This window comes from Coturnix japonica, chromosome 15 (assembly GCF_001577835.2).
Source record: "Coturnix japonica isolate 7356 chromosome 15, Coturnix japonica 2.1, whole genome shotgun sequence".
In the NCBI taxonomy this organism is placed as follows: domain Eukaryota; kingdom Metazoa; phylum Chordata; class Aves; order Galliformes; family Phasianidae; genus Coturnix; species Coturnix japonica.
Window position 1 is genome coordinate 143,530 of NC_029530.1, and position 12,749 is coordinate 156,278.

At 45.6% G+C, this 12,749-nt stretch overlaps 1 protein-coding gene across 3 annotated transcripts in view; it reads right to left on the reverse strand.

Moving 5' to 3' along the window:
- Positions 1-12,749, reverse strand: part of HIC2 (HIC ZBTB transcriptional repressor 2) — a 114,749-nt gene that overhangs the window by 20,054 nt on the left and 81,946 nt on the right. For 2 of the 3 annotated variants that reach the window (XR_004309017.1, XR_001558443.2), the window contains one exon: positions 983-2,379. The gene's annotated coding sequence lies outside the window, so the exon portion shown is untranslated. Of the gene's footprint in view, positions 1-982; positions 2,380-12,749 lie in introns of those variants that run through there. The other variant, XR_004309016.1, reaches the window with a different exon arrangement.

The following is a 12,749-nucleotide window of genomic DNA, read 5'->3' on the forward strand; positions in this document are numbered from 1 at the left end:
AGTGAGGCACCCCACATCCCTGAGCATCCTGTGACTTGAAAATCTTGAACTCCAGTTACAAGGATGAATGGCAGCAAGTCTGACCTCTGCCCAGTTTTCCTGCAGCTGAACCAGTAGCAGAGTAAGTGTCAGCAGCTACTGGCACCACCACATCATTTTGTGAGGAGCAGGGGAGTTGTGTTATTTCTGTGAGTCTCCAGCACTTGTCTGCACCTTTTACCGTCATCTTGTCCGCTGTCCTGTCTGGCATCCGCAGCAGTGCAGTTCATTATCTGTGCCTTGCAGAGAGACCTGAAGCTTTCAGGGCTGTGCTTCAGGCAGCATTTTGTTGTGGAAATGGGGAGAGCACTGATCAGAGCTTGAGGTGATGTTCTGGGCAGGGGCCATGCCCAGGAACTTGCCCCTCAAAGCCCCATGGCTGGGAGCCCACACAGGAGAGGACAGAGATGTGTTTAGGTCAGCAGAGCTAGCCAGGAACCATTTTCTTTCCTTTTCAGAAATTCAGAATGGAAGTACTTTTCTGAAACACTTACTTTGGCTGGATGTTTCAAGGCAGAATGAAAAGTTTTGTTTCAGCTCATGCTCTCTTTGAACTGGGATTCTGAGAGAAACTTTTCGTCTTGAAAACTGAGGTTAAAGAAAGTTATCCACTGCAGAAGAGTTTCAGTTGAGAAGTATATTTAAAAAATGCAAAATGTTAGTTTAAAAAATCCCCTATATTTTGGGAGGGGGGGTGGAGGGTGGGGGGGGACGATACACAAATATTTCTAACAGCTGTGTTTTTCAAATGGATTTTTTTCCAGTTAAAAAAATTATCAAACAGCTCTATTAAAGTTGTGTTTCCTTCTGCTTGTTAACTTCTCTTTTTTTCCCCTTATTTGGGACATCCTGTAACAACTCAAAATCCAGAAAGCCTTCCCCCCCTTCTTCCCCCCACCACCAGAGATACGCAAACCTCCCTCATGAACAAGTTTCAGGCTTGTCATGAAACCTGAACCCAAGGAAGGTTTCTTGGCTTCAGCTTTCATTCTGATGTTGCACATGGCTCTGGCTCAGAGGATCACTTTAGTCTTGGATCAGGGATGAGAAATCACTTGTGTAGAGGGGAAAAAGAAGATGGAAAGTGCTTAGGCTGAACTGTGGAAAATCCAGCAGTAGGGCAGCTTCTCTGTCTCTGCCCCTAAACCTCAGACTGGTGTTACACTGCATGTACTTCTCACCATCTCTGGCAGCTGTACTGCTGTGGACCACCTTAAATGTTTTCCATGCCAGCTGAGCACAGAAAACTTCTGAAATGGGTCTCTGCTGTGTAGTGTGCTCTCTCTTAGCAGTGCCCTCATGGTGACTCAGTCTCATTCCCTGCTTCTTTTAACCCACAGCAGGTCAAGAGTTTAACAAAGTGACTAGGGCTGGAAGCCAGGTCCCCAGAGTTGCAATCTGCAGCCAGCATGCCAGCATCTGGAAAGCGTTTGTGACCAATAAAAAATGAATGTGCAGACTCCGCCAAAGCAGCAATCATTTGGCATCTCAAGCCCAGATCTTTACAAGATGATTCTTCTGAGGCTTGGAAAGGCTTGCCTCAGTGTTTTCTAATAAAAACAGTTTTGGGCTCTGCCAATAGTCAGTGAACAGTGCTATGCATTGCCACATGGGAGACAGCCAGCCAGGGATGGGGAGACTTTTCTGGAGCCTACACTTGGGCTGGCTTGGGCTGAATGCCTTGCATCGGCACTGTTCACTCTTGGGCTGGGGACAGGACACTATGGATGCTACAACAGCTCCCAGATAAAGCATGCTGTGACCTTGGGCTGTTTTATCTGGTGCCACAGGACGCTGGGGAGGGGCAGGAAGAAGAACAGAGGAGTAGAAGAATGCCCTACTATTAGGGCATGAAGCTCTTGGTCAGTCTTGACAAGAGCTGCCTTAGTCCTATCTATGGAGATGGAGGCCTCTAGCAGTCAGCACACAGATTCACTTACAGGCAACAGGGGAGGTCCATGTCCATTCCTGAAGAGACCTAAGAGAAGAGAGATGGTGCGTGTGTAGGCTTTGATACCTTCAAAAGGCGGAAAGAGAAACAGGATGTGTGAATGCTGCCATGGATAGTTCTTGCCAGCAGCTAGCTCATAGTGCTGTTGCTGAGAACATCCAAGCACTTCTTGTTTCCAGGCTCTGTCCCTGAGGATGCACTGAACTCAGCACCCTGTTCCTCCTTGCAGCACTTATCTGGATGGCTTTGTCCACATGGATGTTCCTTCTGACAGCTGGCTTCCTTCTTTCTTATTGCTTTCTCTCTCTTCTCTGGAGTGGCTGTGACTGGCAGTCATGTGCAGGCCTCTAAGTCTGTTTAGACTCCACCACCACATACTCTGAATTCCACTGTGAGGAAACAAACACAAATGTGTGGAAGGTTAGTAATCATCTTAGAAGTTGCCGGAATAATTTTTGCTGGAGCAATACGGATGTTGTTCTGTTGGTGTCATCCCTCTGACCACAGAATCAGTATGGTGCCATGGCTAAAGCAGAGCAGCTGGGGTGCAAGAAACCCCACAGCAAAACCCTGGTATTAATTCAGAAGCAGTGAAAAAAAGCTGATGCTTGCTTGATCTCCTGTTTCTGAGCATGACTTTGCAGATGGATTTCTACCACGGAAGAGGAAGCTGGCATCTAAACTGCAGGATTAGAGCGCAGATATGATCCAGATGCTCTAGCTTTGTACATTTGTTCTTTTCTTTGAGGAGCATCAAAGCTGAAGTTTGAGTTAGGAGAACGTGGAGTCCTGTAACTGAAGAAATTTTTGTTTTCACATTTCAAACTGCAGATATTTGAATCAAGGTCCTCCGGGACTCCTAGGGCTACATTTAACACTGCTGTTTTATTAATTCTGATTTTGACTCCACTCTGTTTGTTCTCACCTGGTTTCTGCTTTTGCAGTAGGAAGTTTAGTTGGAATTAACATGTGTCATCTACTGCATGTCACCGTGCTTTCTCAGATGTTTACAAAGAGTAGGTTAGGGTGACAGACCCAGGGTGGGTAAAAACATCATCACTTGAAGATGTTAGTGGTTTTGATCAACCTGCGGTGTTGGTGAAATTTCCCTTGTGTTCCTAGTCCTGGCAGGGTTAACAAAACATGTGCAGAATCCCTCCAAAGAAAACTCAGCCAAATCCACTTAATTTGCCCTGGTTTGGAAATTTTAGTTTGGGCCATACTGGCTTTAAAAGCTGAGTAATTCTTGGCCAAAAGTAGCCTGAGTTTAATTCTCAGAACAAAGAGAAATCCAGATACTTAGTTTTGCTTCAGTGTTTCTTGAAGCCCTTGAAGTTATTGCTGGTATGAAATGAGTCCTTGGGAGATGACTGGTTCGTAAGGGCCATGTTCTCCAGAAATGGCAATTATGTTTTTCTTTTGTTATTTTTCACATTAGTTTTACGAAAAGTGCCTTATTAGCCCTAGTAAGAGATTATTTAGAGCTTGCAAAATACATCTTGTGACTACTCAGCACTTTCCATGCATCCCTGAACAGTGAATCTATTTCCACTTGATGGAGCCTGGTTTCTCTGTCTCTATTGTCCATGCAGCAGTTTCCTCACAGCATTAAAAATGTTCCACTTCCTACAGATGCTCAGATATTCTGGCCTAGGGATGCATTAACCCTAGGAGTGCTGCTGCACTGACTCACCCGTAAAGCCTACCATAAAAGAGCAAAGAGGTACTGGATTGTGGCATCCTGGACAACTGGGCAGTATAGGTAGCGTTGGTGTGCATGCTACACATGTAGGTTGGCAGCTGAAATGTGGGGGCCTGAAGGTAGCAGCAGAATGGAAGGGAACTCTGCAGCCATGCAGAATGTACATCTCAAGTCAGCCAGTGTGTGTGCTGCTGCAGCACAAGCAGATAGTGCACCCACACCATGAGGTGAGTGGGACATTTCACCCTGTGATGATCCTGGGACTGGAAATCTTCTACCATTTTTATTTCTGGGGACTTCGTGCTGAAGCTGGTGGCTTAAGATCATTAACCCTCTTGCATGCAGCAGGAATAGAATGCCTCTGCAGTTTTTCCTTAAACATATTCAAACAAAGGCATCTGTTATATCTAAGCATTCTCCATGGTTGCTGCAATGCTTTCTTCTACCCTACCTCTCTGACAATGAGGGGTTAAATCACACTTTTCTCATGTGCCTGCTGATGAGTCGTGAAAATGCAGCTAGGACCTGTTCTCAGGCATGTGTCCATTTTTATAATCCAATCTTCTCCACTGTGGCACAGACCTGGGGGCTCTTCTGCAGCCTAGTATGGCAGGTCTGCTGCAGTGGGATAAGAAGCAGTAAGATGATCTGCATAATCATGTATGCAAATAAGTCAAATCAGGGTCCTTAAATTCAGCTTTGATTTTAAGGAGACTGTGTCCATGGGCTTGAGTGCAAAGGGATTTGAAAGGATGGTTTTCATCTTTTGAGCTCTTGCAAAACAGAGCACGCCCCTAGAAATGTACTGCTGTTACCAGACACGTACAGTCCAATGGGCATAAATGATTAATACTGAAGAAACACTTGATAACCCATGCCATGCAAATGCACCCTTAGCCTCTAGGCCTACATCATCTGTTCCCTCTACTGGAAGTGTGGACTGCATCCTTATGCAGGAAATGAAAGAAACTCCATCTCCAAGGAACAAAGGGAATTTATCTCTTCATCTGGTAGAACGTTTAAAAGATGTTAAGAACAGCAACGGCCTCACACCTGTTGCATACCAGATGATCACTGGTGGAGACACGTGGAGAGGTCATTTTAATGTGTGCCCTTAAAAAGGTTACAGAGAATAAATCAGAGCACAGCAGTGCCCATCAGTACTCAGAAAAAGGACATTTTTGCTCCCACTTGATTCATTTTCTTGGTTCTTCGCACCACCTCTGTCCTGTAGCAATGCTGCCCAGCCTGGTCTGGGCTTCAGGAAAGCTCCTGAAGGGCTGGAAGTGAATGGTGTGGTTTGAACAATTCATGATGGTTTCAACAATTCACTCATCAGCTCAGTGATCTTCTTCCAGCAGTGAACTGTGTAGGGGTTCCAAAGGAAAACTCCAGAACAGATAATGAAGTAGCAGTTTGTTAAGGCTGTAAATGTTCTTAGAATGAGTGACTAGGACAGGTCCCAGTGGCATCACATGTTTTAGACTGGCTGATGGAATGTTCTGAAAATGTAATGAATCAGTTATCTGAAGATGCTATCTTTAATCAAACCTCTTTAATCCTTAAATAACTAACTAAATAAATAAATAAAAATTCAGCTTTGAAACTTGTGGTAAATTATATGTGTTAATTAAACATTGTATTTTAAAAATGTCAGTTTTTTCAAGTGAATGTGCATCTTGCTTGGATCCTCTTTTGTCCATTACAAATTCTGATTGCTTGAAGTATAACACCAGCCATTCAGAGGTAGGTAAATCTTTGTCTTGGGTTGTGGGCAATCTCCATGAGGGAATATTTTTTGCTCTAAGTCGACTAAGCAGTGTGATCATCCTGGGTTTTATAGTTGCAGACCCAAGGCTGCAGTAGGAGTGCAGTGCAGTAACACCTGCGACCCAGAGGCTGGCAGAGCTCTGTAAATAGCTACTGCCATATCCACCGTTTCAGGGGTTGAAGGAATGAAAAACTGCCAGATGGACTGCTCTGGAAGATTCCCCCTGGGATCTTGTTAGGTCGTGGCTGCAGTCTCTTTACCCCTTCAGCAACACAGAGTTACCGCAGGTAAGATCAGAATTGGCTCCTTAGAAGTGTGTAAGCTGTTCTTGCCCAATTGTGGCTTCCTTGTACACACCACTGCATCCAGCAGACCTTGCAGTTCTTCTAAAAATGGTCTAACACTAGCATCTACACTAGTGGGATATCTCAGAAGAGCACAGAACCAAAAGATCTTGTGCTTTTTCTAAGAACCAGTTAGCACTAAAGAAAAGATAAATGCATTTCTGCATTCCTCAGAACGCAGATATCACAGACAGTAATGAAGACAGTAATGGCCTTTGGCCCACATGATGACAGTATTGAGGACATTGTGCTCTCTCTGAGGCTTCTTCTCAAAATGAAGCTGAGTACAATTACTGCTAGGAAACAGTGCTACTGTTAAGACTTAGTCTGAATCCTGTCTTCGATGCCTCAAAGCAAGGCCATTATTACTGAGATGTGTTGAATTTGTACAGCGTTTTGCAGCACCAGTGCAGACTAAGCCAAAATAGCTAGGTGATTTGGTGCATCATGGACAAGGATCAGTACAATTTCTTCTTGAATATGAGTGGCTAAGAATCACGGCTACTGCCAGTACTACCTTTCTTCAGCAAGCCTGCTAGCAGCTGAGGCAGGAAGAGTGGGGAACTGAAGGGTACTGGTGTTTTTTCCTTTGGAAGGTGAGCTTCTGCATGCTACGCTGAGTTTGCACATTTGGCAGAAGCTGGGTGTGCCTCTCCTGTGGTCTCATGGAGAGACTGGAAAGCTGAGGCTGCAGCAGCCTTTAAAAATGTTTATCCATAAAATCTGATCCTGTGCATTGTATCTTCAAGTCACTTGGTATATCTTTGCCATCTCTTGGTATGTATCCTAATGAGAAGCTGACCTGGTCTGCAGGTGTCACGTAGTGTCCAGTTTCTCAGGTCTGACCAAATCCAGGCTGGGTGAGAAGGGTAGCAGGCTGACCAGCTCTGCTTGTGCAAACAGAAATATTAGCCATAGCAGAGAATCTTGCAAGTGTGAGTATTTATAGGGAGGCAGATGTAAACCACATTTGTCCTGTGTTTCTGGCAAAGAAAGAGCGTGAAATATTTGTGACCCAAGTCATTGGCTTTCCTGCCATTTGTATAAAAATTTCCAGATGTGATTGTTGATGCTTCACCTGGGACCAATTAAAGGAAGAAGGAGTATCCAGAACCAATTGTGTACATGTGGATACTTGACTTGTTTGTGTGTGTGTGTGTGTGCACATCTCTGTTGCAGTATGTGTGTTTTAAAATAAAGCAGAATTTCAGATCAAAGAACTTCTATTTTTTCTTTCCAGGGCCTTCCATTTGTCTGCAGAACCCCTTCCTTCTCAGATTGTCCCTGACCCAAAGCCCAGGATCTGTTTGGATTCCTTTGATGCTTATATTCATCCTCACGCCTTTTCTGTTGTTTTACCTCCAAATACCTGCTCTGTGGCTCACCTTAATTACAGTGCTCTTCTGTGCAGTCACAGGAAGTTTAGTGGGGAAGATTCCCGGAAATTGTAAACTTGTAGAAAGATACAGTGACATCTTCAGTAATGCAGCAGAGACTAACCACAACAGGCTGCAGCACAACATCACTAAGTGAGCCCGGTTCTTTGTCTCCTTCCTTCTCTTTCCTCACCCATCACTCCAGCTGTCAGCCTTCTGGGTCCTGATTGTGCTGTTCCCAGGGATTAAATTTTTGGTTCTTCCCTTCCAGGATGTGTCCACAAAGTTTTTCCTCATTCCACTACTATCTGGGTATGTTTATACTTCTTTTCAACAGAAGTGATAATTAAAATGCAGTTGTGAATGCTAGTAAACATTTTACACAGTCATTTCTTCATTAACAAGAAGTTTCCAAGGTAGTTATGATTTAGCTCTAAATTTTCAGCCTCTCTACCACCAGATACTCACAGCTAGACTAGGAGCAACAGTCTTACTAGTTGACATGTTGAAACAGGACTACAGCTCTAGTGTAGCTTTATCTTTTCTGTACCTATTTGGGAGAAGTATACACATGCTTCTAAGCAACTGATTATAATCTTTCTAGAAGGCATACTTTTGTTTCCTTGGGATGTGGTGACTAGAGATGATTTAGTGTGTTGCTGTGCCCTGGAAAGTGTCCCTAAAAGCTAAAATTGTCCTGCTTTATTTTTTTATTATTTCAGAAGGGACACATAGAAAATCAGGATGAGGATGTCATTTCTTCAGTGAAGTTTTTAGGTGTCTTGTCTTCTTATTAGAAGTGGTATTATCTTCTTCAAGTCCTAGCTGGCATGTGTGCAAAGCTCTCAGATGGCCTTTATGGCTTATGCTGGCACCCCTAGCCCTCAGTGCAAATAGTGTCCTGCAGTATAGGTGGGTGCAGTTCAACTTTATTGTGATACGTGGGTGCCACACAGTCCAGCTGCCCAGTACTGGGTCTCTCAGTCTCCTTCTATATTTTAAGGCAGTAAGAAAATTAATGTGGTGCAACAATAATGCTATATCTGCTATGCTTCCATGCAAGCATTCCAGCTGCCTTGGCTTAATACCGCTGCACCATGATATGTGCTGTGGACAGCTGGTCCCAAAGAGGAAGAGTAAAGAGAAACTGATACATTGTGTTCAGCAGCACATCAAACAGGTAGTCTCAACTTCCTGCATGGTGCCAAAGCTTCCCTAAATTGGCTCTTATTTGGTTGGCCTCTCTTTAATCTGAGCAGTTCCAGAGCAGTGATTTTCTCCCTTCCATGTGCTGTGATCTGTAGCTTCTTGAAGGAAGGAGTGAAACAGGGACTGGACAACAGACTACATTAGAGCAGCGGAGTCGAGTGCTAATATTCTGATGGCATGATCAAGTATCTGGCTGAGTTGGTTTGCAGCAAGGCAAGCTGAATATTCTGCTGCAGAAATGATTCCTTGCTTTGCAGAGGATTTTCTGCCAAGTCCTTTCTTCTTCAAGCTTCCAGGGCTGAGTATCTTGCTTGAGTCCTGGGGCTTCCAACCAGTTTTCCTGGCCACTGTAGACTAAAGTGGTACCCGCACTTCTAAAAAGAGCCTCTGCTCTCTCTCTTCTCTTCCTCCTCTTTGCTTTGGTGAATTCCTGCCTCCTCCCTTTTAAGCAATGCTTATTCAACTTATTCAGCTAGATTCTCACCCTGCTCTGGACTATACTGAACCCTGATCTAAGAAGTGGAGGAGAGGCAATTTTAGGAAATATTCAGTCTTCCCTGCTATTCTGAGACAGGTCTGACTCCTTTGAGCTGTTCTCTGCCTCCAACACTGACTTGTTTGTACCCAAGATGCTTAAGTGAACTCTTTGAAATTTTGGATTTTTTTCTGTCTGAAGGGAAACGCGAATCATTGAGGATTTGCCCCCATTCCTGTTTAATCAGCGCTGGGCTGTGCCTTAAACAGCAGCTCATAGTGCTTCGGCTGCGTGTGCTGACCAGAGTGGGTGAGGGCCAGGGGGCAGCAGTGGTGCCATGGGGCCGGCGTGAGCAGCTCCACTGAGGCAGCACCCGTGTGGCTGCGGGGAAGCCTGCGGGTGAGCAGAGGCGGGGGTGCCCATGGCGGGTGGCCGTCTGCCTTGTCTTGTCTGTCAGAGCTGATTAGATGTGCCTGGCGCTCTGCGAAGGCCTCCACGCTGCGAGGGGTGGAGTCTGCCTGGAGGGGCAGAGCTGGGCCCTCCTTCCTTTATGTGCGGCTGAAAAGTAGCCTTTGTTGCAGGGTTTGCAGGCTTTGTCCACTCCTGGAAGCTGTGCCCCTTTCTCTGGGCTTCAGCTCCTGAATGAGGTGAGCAACCCTGGCTTTTTATGTCAGATTTTAGCTCTGTCTTGTGTCTGCACTTGGGTATCTCACTGACCCCCCAGGGGTCGAGAGAAGTATTTTTCCTGCTAGTTAATAGTTCTTAATGTGAAAATGTATTTGGCAAGGGTCCAGCAAGGTGTTAAGATACTTTCAGACGGGAGTTCCCTCCAGGTCCCTCCCCTGCTTCATACAGCCTTTGTGAAAGAGCTGGAAGAACAACTGGAGCAGAAACTCAAATGAAATCCACTGTCCTGGGGCTTTCTGGAAACATGTTCCTCTCAGTCCAGATGATCTGCTTTCCCATACGGGTTTCTATGGTAAGGTTTTGTCATGATAGTGTTAATTTCAAGCAGCAAAACAGACTGGACGTAAGCAGCCCTCAGTGGACTTCATGGACACTCAGGCATGGATCACCGTCCAGCCCCTACAAACTGCATCCCAGAATCTCCCTTCCTAAAAGCCACAAGATGCATAGATCTTGCCAGCCAGCTTGGTGTGTGGGAAGGCAAAAGGTGGATGTTCCAGGAAGCAGCTTGCAGCCCAAAGATAACTGTGGCCCAGTAGTCTTGCCTCAACAGTTGAATGGAGATGGAGTGGATATGAACCAATGTCCAGGGGTAGTCCAGTGCATTGCTCCCGCTGCTTCCCCAGCAGTCCCCAAACCACCCCTTAGTGTTAGTCATCATCTACATGTGAAGTGCCGGAACCTGCATGGAGCATAATCAAGCACCAGATCGTTAAGCCATTCCTCAGCTCCCTGCTGGATATTCACTCTATCACCAGGACAGCACCAGAAGTGCTGCTGCAGCCTCTGGAAAGCAGACGGGTGTGCCAGCTCCCAGAGCAGGCTGCCCAGGGCCCCATCCATTCTAACCTTAGGCACCTTCAGGGATGCGGCATCCACTTCTGTGGGCAGCCTGAGCAACTTTGATAGCAATTGATTTTACTATATTTACTGTGTGTTTTCAGTGTTTAGATTAGACTAATTTTCAGAGCACAGTAGCTGGAGCTCTGGCTATGTGTCTTTAGGCAACAGATCTTCAATAGGACCTGACCCTCCCATGGTGCCTTGGAGAACAGTGACTGACCCAGAGATTTCTTCTCTGCAGACTCAAGATCTCGTTGCTATGGGCATGCACAAAGCTTTGGCACTGCAGGAGTTAAATAGCTTGCACTGGGTGGAGGATTCTTCAGCCAAACCCAAACTGATTGCACCTGGTTTGTTCAACCCGTGTGTAAATGACACCATGGTCTTCCCACCCCCACCCAGCAAATGCCACAGGGGCTGCCAGGGTCTACGTGCAGGCAGGGCTGTGTGAGCAGGTGTAGGGCCTGCAGCGGTAGGAGGCTCCTTGCCGAGCTGGGAGCAGCCGTGCCCATCACACGTAGGCTGCAATCGCCATAAGCCACGGAGGTGACAGTGAGACGAAGTAAAAAGTCCCCACTGTTAACACCTCAGCCTCCTATTGAACATACTTGTCAGTTACTGACAGGTTGCAGTAAGGTCTGTTCCTCCTGAGGACAAAACTGCAGATTTTGCTAAGTGTTTCTCAGGCATCTTGCTCAGGCCATTAGGCGCTGCCCGCTGCCTTTGTGCAAAGCACGGGGCTGTGCGCTCCAGCCAGGCGGCGCTGGGAGTGGGAGCGCTGCTCACGCTGCTCTGTGTCACCACTGCTTTCCCACTGTGGGGAGATGAAGAAAGATTTGAGGCTGCAGAGTCAGGACTCAGGATTTAAATGTACTGATTTAAAATCTTTGTGAATTCAGAGGAATTCTTACTGAATTCCTTACAGGAAATCCTTACAGGAAACTAGGCTGGAAGTGTGTTGTGTGAAACTGCTTGACTTCTCGTGGGTGCCTCATGCAGCTCTGAAAATGATCACTGTCGTGCATTAGAGAGGATTAAATTATTCCCATATTTCTCTCCTCCCACACTGACTCCAGGCAGAGACAGTCCTTCCTTTTCCAGTCCACAGACACAAACAGTGAATGTCACCAGGTGATCCAGCTCTGGAATAGCCCCTGCGTGTTGACTTATTGCTGGAGGTACTGCTTATTTCTTGCTCTGTGTTCACCATTAAGACCTACCCTAAGTCTGTGGGTGTAAACAGTGCCACTCTGCTGATTTCAGTAAAGTTTTACCCAGCTACACTGAGAAGACAATGGCCCAGAGCTCCTGAAAGCTGACCTGCATTTGTTGTTTTGGTTTTTTGGGTGTTTTTTTTTTTTTGGCTGGGGGAGAATCCATGTTGTGGCCCAACTGGCGTGTGCAGCCACAAATAATAATTAATTGGCTCTTTAAGAAGTCTTGCAAACTTTTTTTTTTTTTTTGTCTGTCTGTCTTAAGCTCCTTTTAATTAACTTCAGTCATGTCCCAACACATCATCTTGGCTGAATCATAAACCTCACTGTGCCAGTTTTTCACATTCCTGAAATACACAGGCCGCCAGTGTTGCAAATGCAGCTCAGAGGCAGTGGCTCGGAGGAAGTTGGGCAGCTCTCCTGGAGCTCAGAAATTTTCAGGAACAGTTGTGAAATAGAGAGGCTGAGCAGAGCAGCCTCCACTTCCACCTCCCTTGCTGCCCAGCTCCCAGCAGTATTGCTGCCTTGCACTTTATGCACTGACTCAATGTGCGGCAATTGTAGCAGGCACCTGTGTACAAGCAGCTTCATCCCTTTAGAAAGCACCTCTGTTCGGGTTACAGTGCTTGGGGCGTGCAGCCTTTTTGTCCTTTAAGACTTTGTTTCTGTGTCACACTTCTTATTGCAAAGGGTCAGCTTTCAAGATTGTAGGGCTTGTTAAGATACTCAGGCATACTTAGTCACCAAAAATTTCCATGTGGCAACAGGACAAAGTTCTGTGCTTCTTTACTAGAAAGCTTGAAGTCTGGTCTGAGGATTGTAAGGATTCTTGCCATCTTTTCAGAAATGTGGGGTTCGAGGCTGTCTCCTTATTGCCTTATAACCTGGCCTTTCTCTCACTAGTGCCTGGTGGAAATAATCCCCATCTTTTTATTCATGCACAGCTTTATCAGGGCCTGTTGTCTGTTGGTCTGCATATTGTGTTTTGAGCCAGAGAATTTTGCACTTGGTAAACCCAAATCAATCTTAGCATCCATTTAGTAGTGTGTTTACTTTACTGAAAAGAAGTCAAATCTTACTGTAACCTTCTGACATTTATTTAAGATAAATATAATAGCTAATTAAAAAAAAAAAAAAA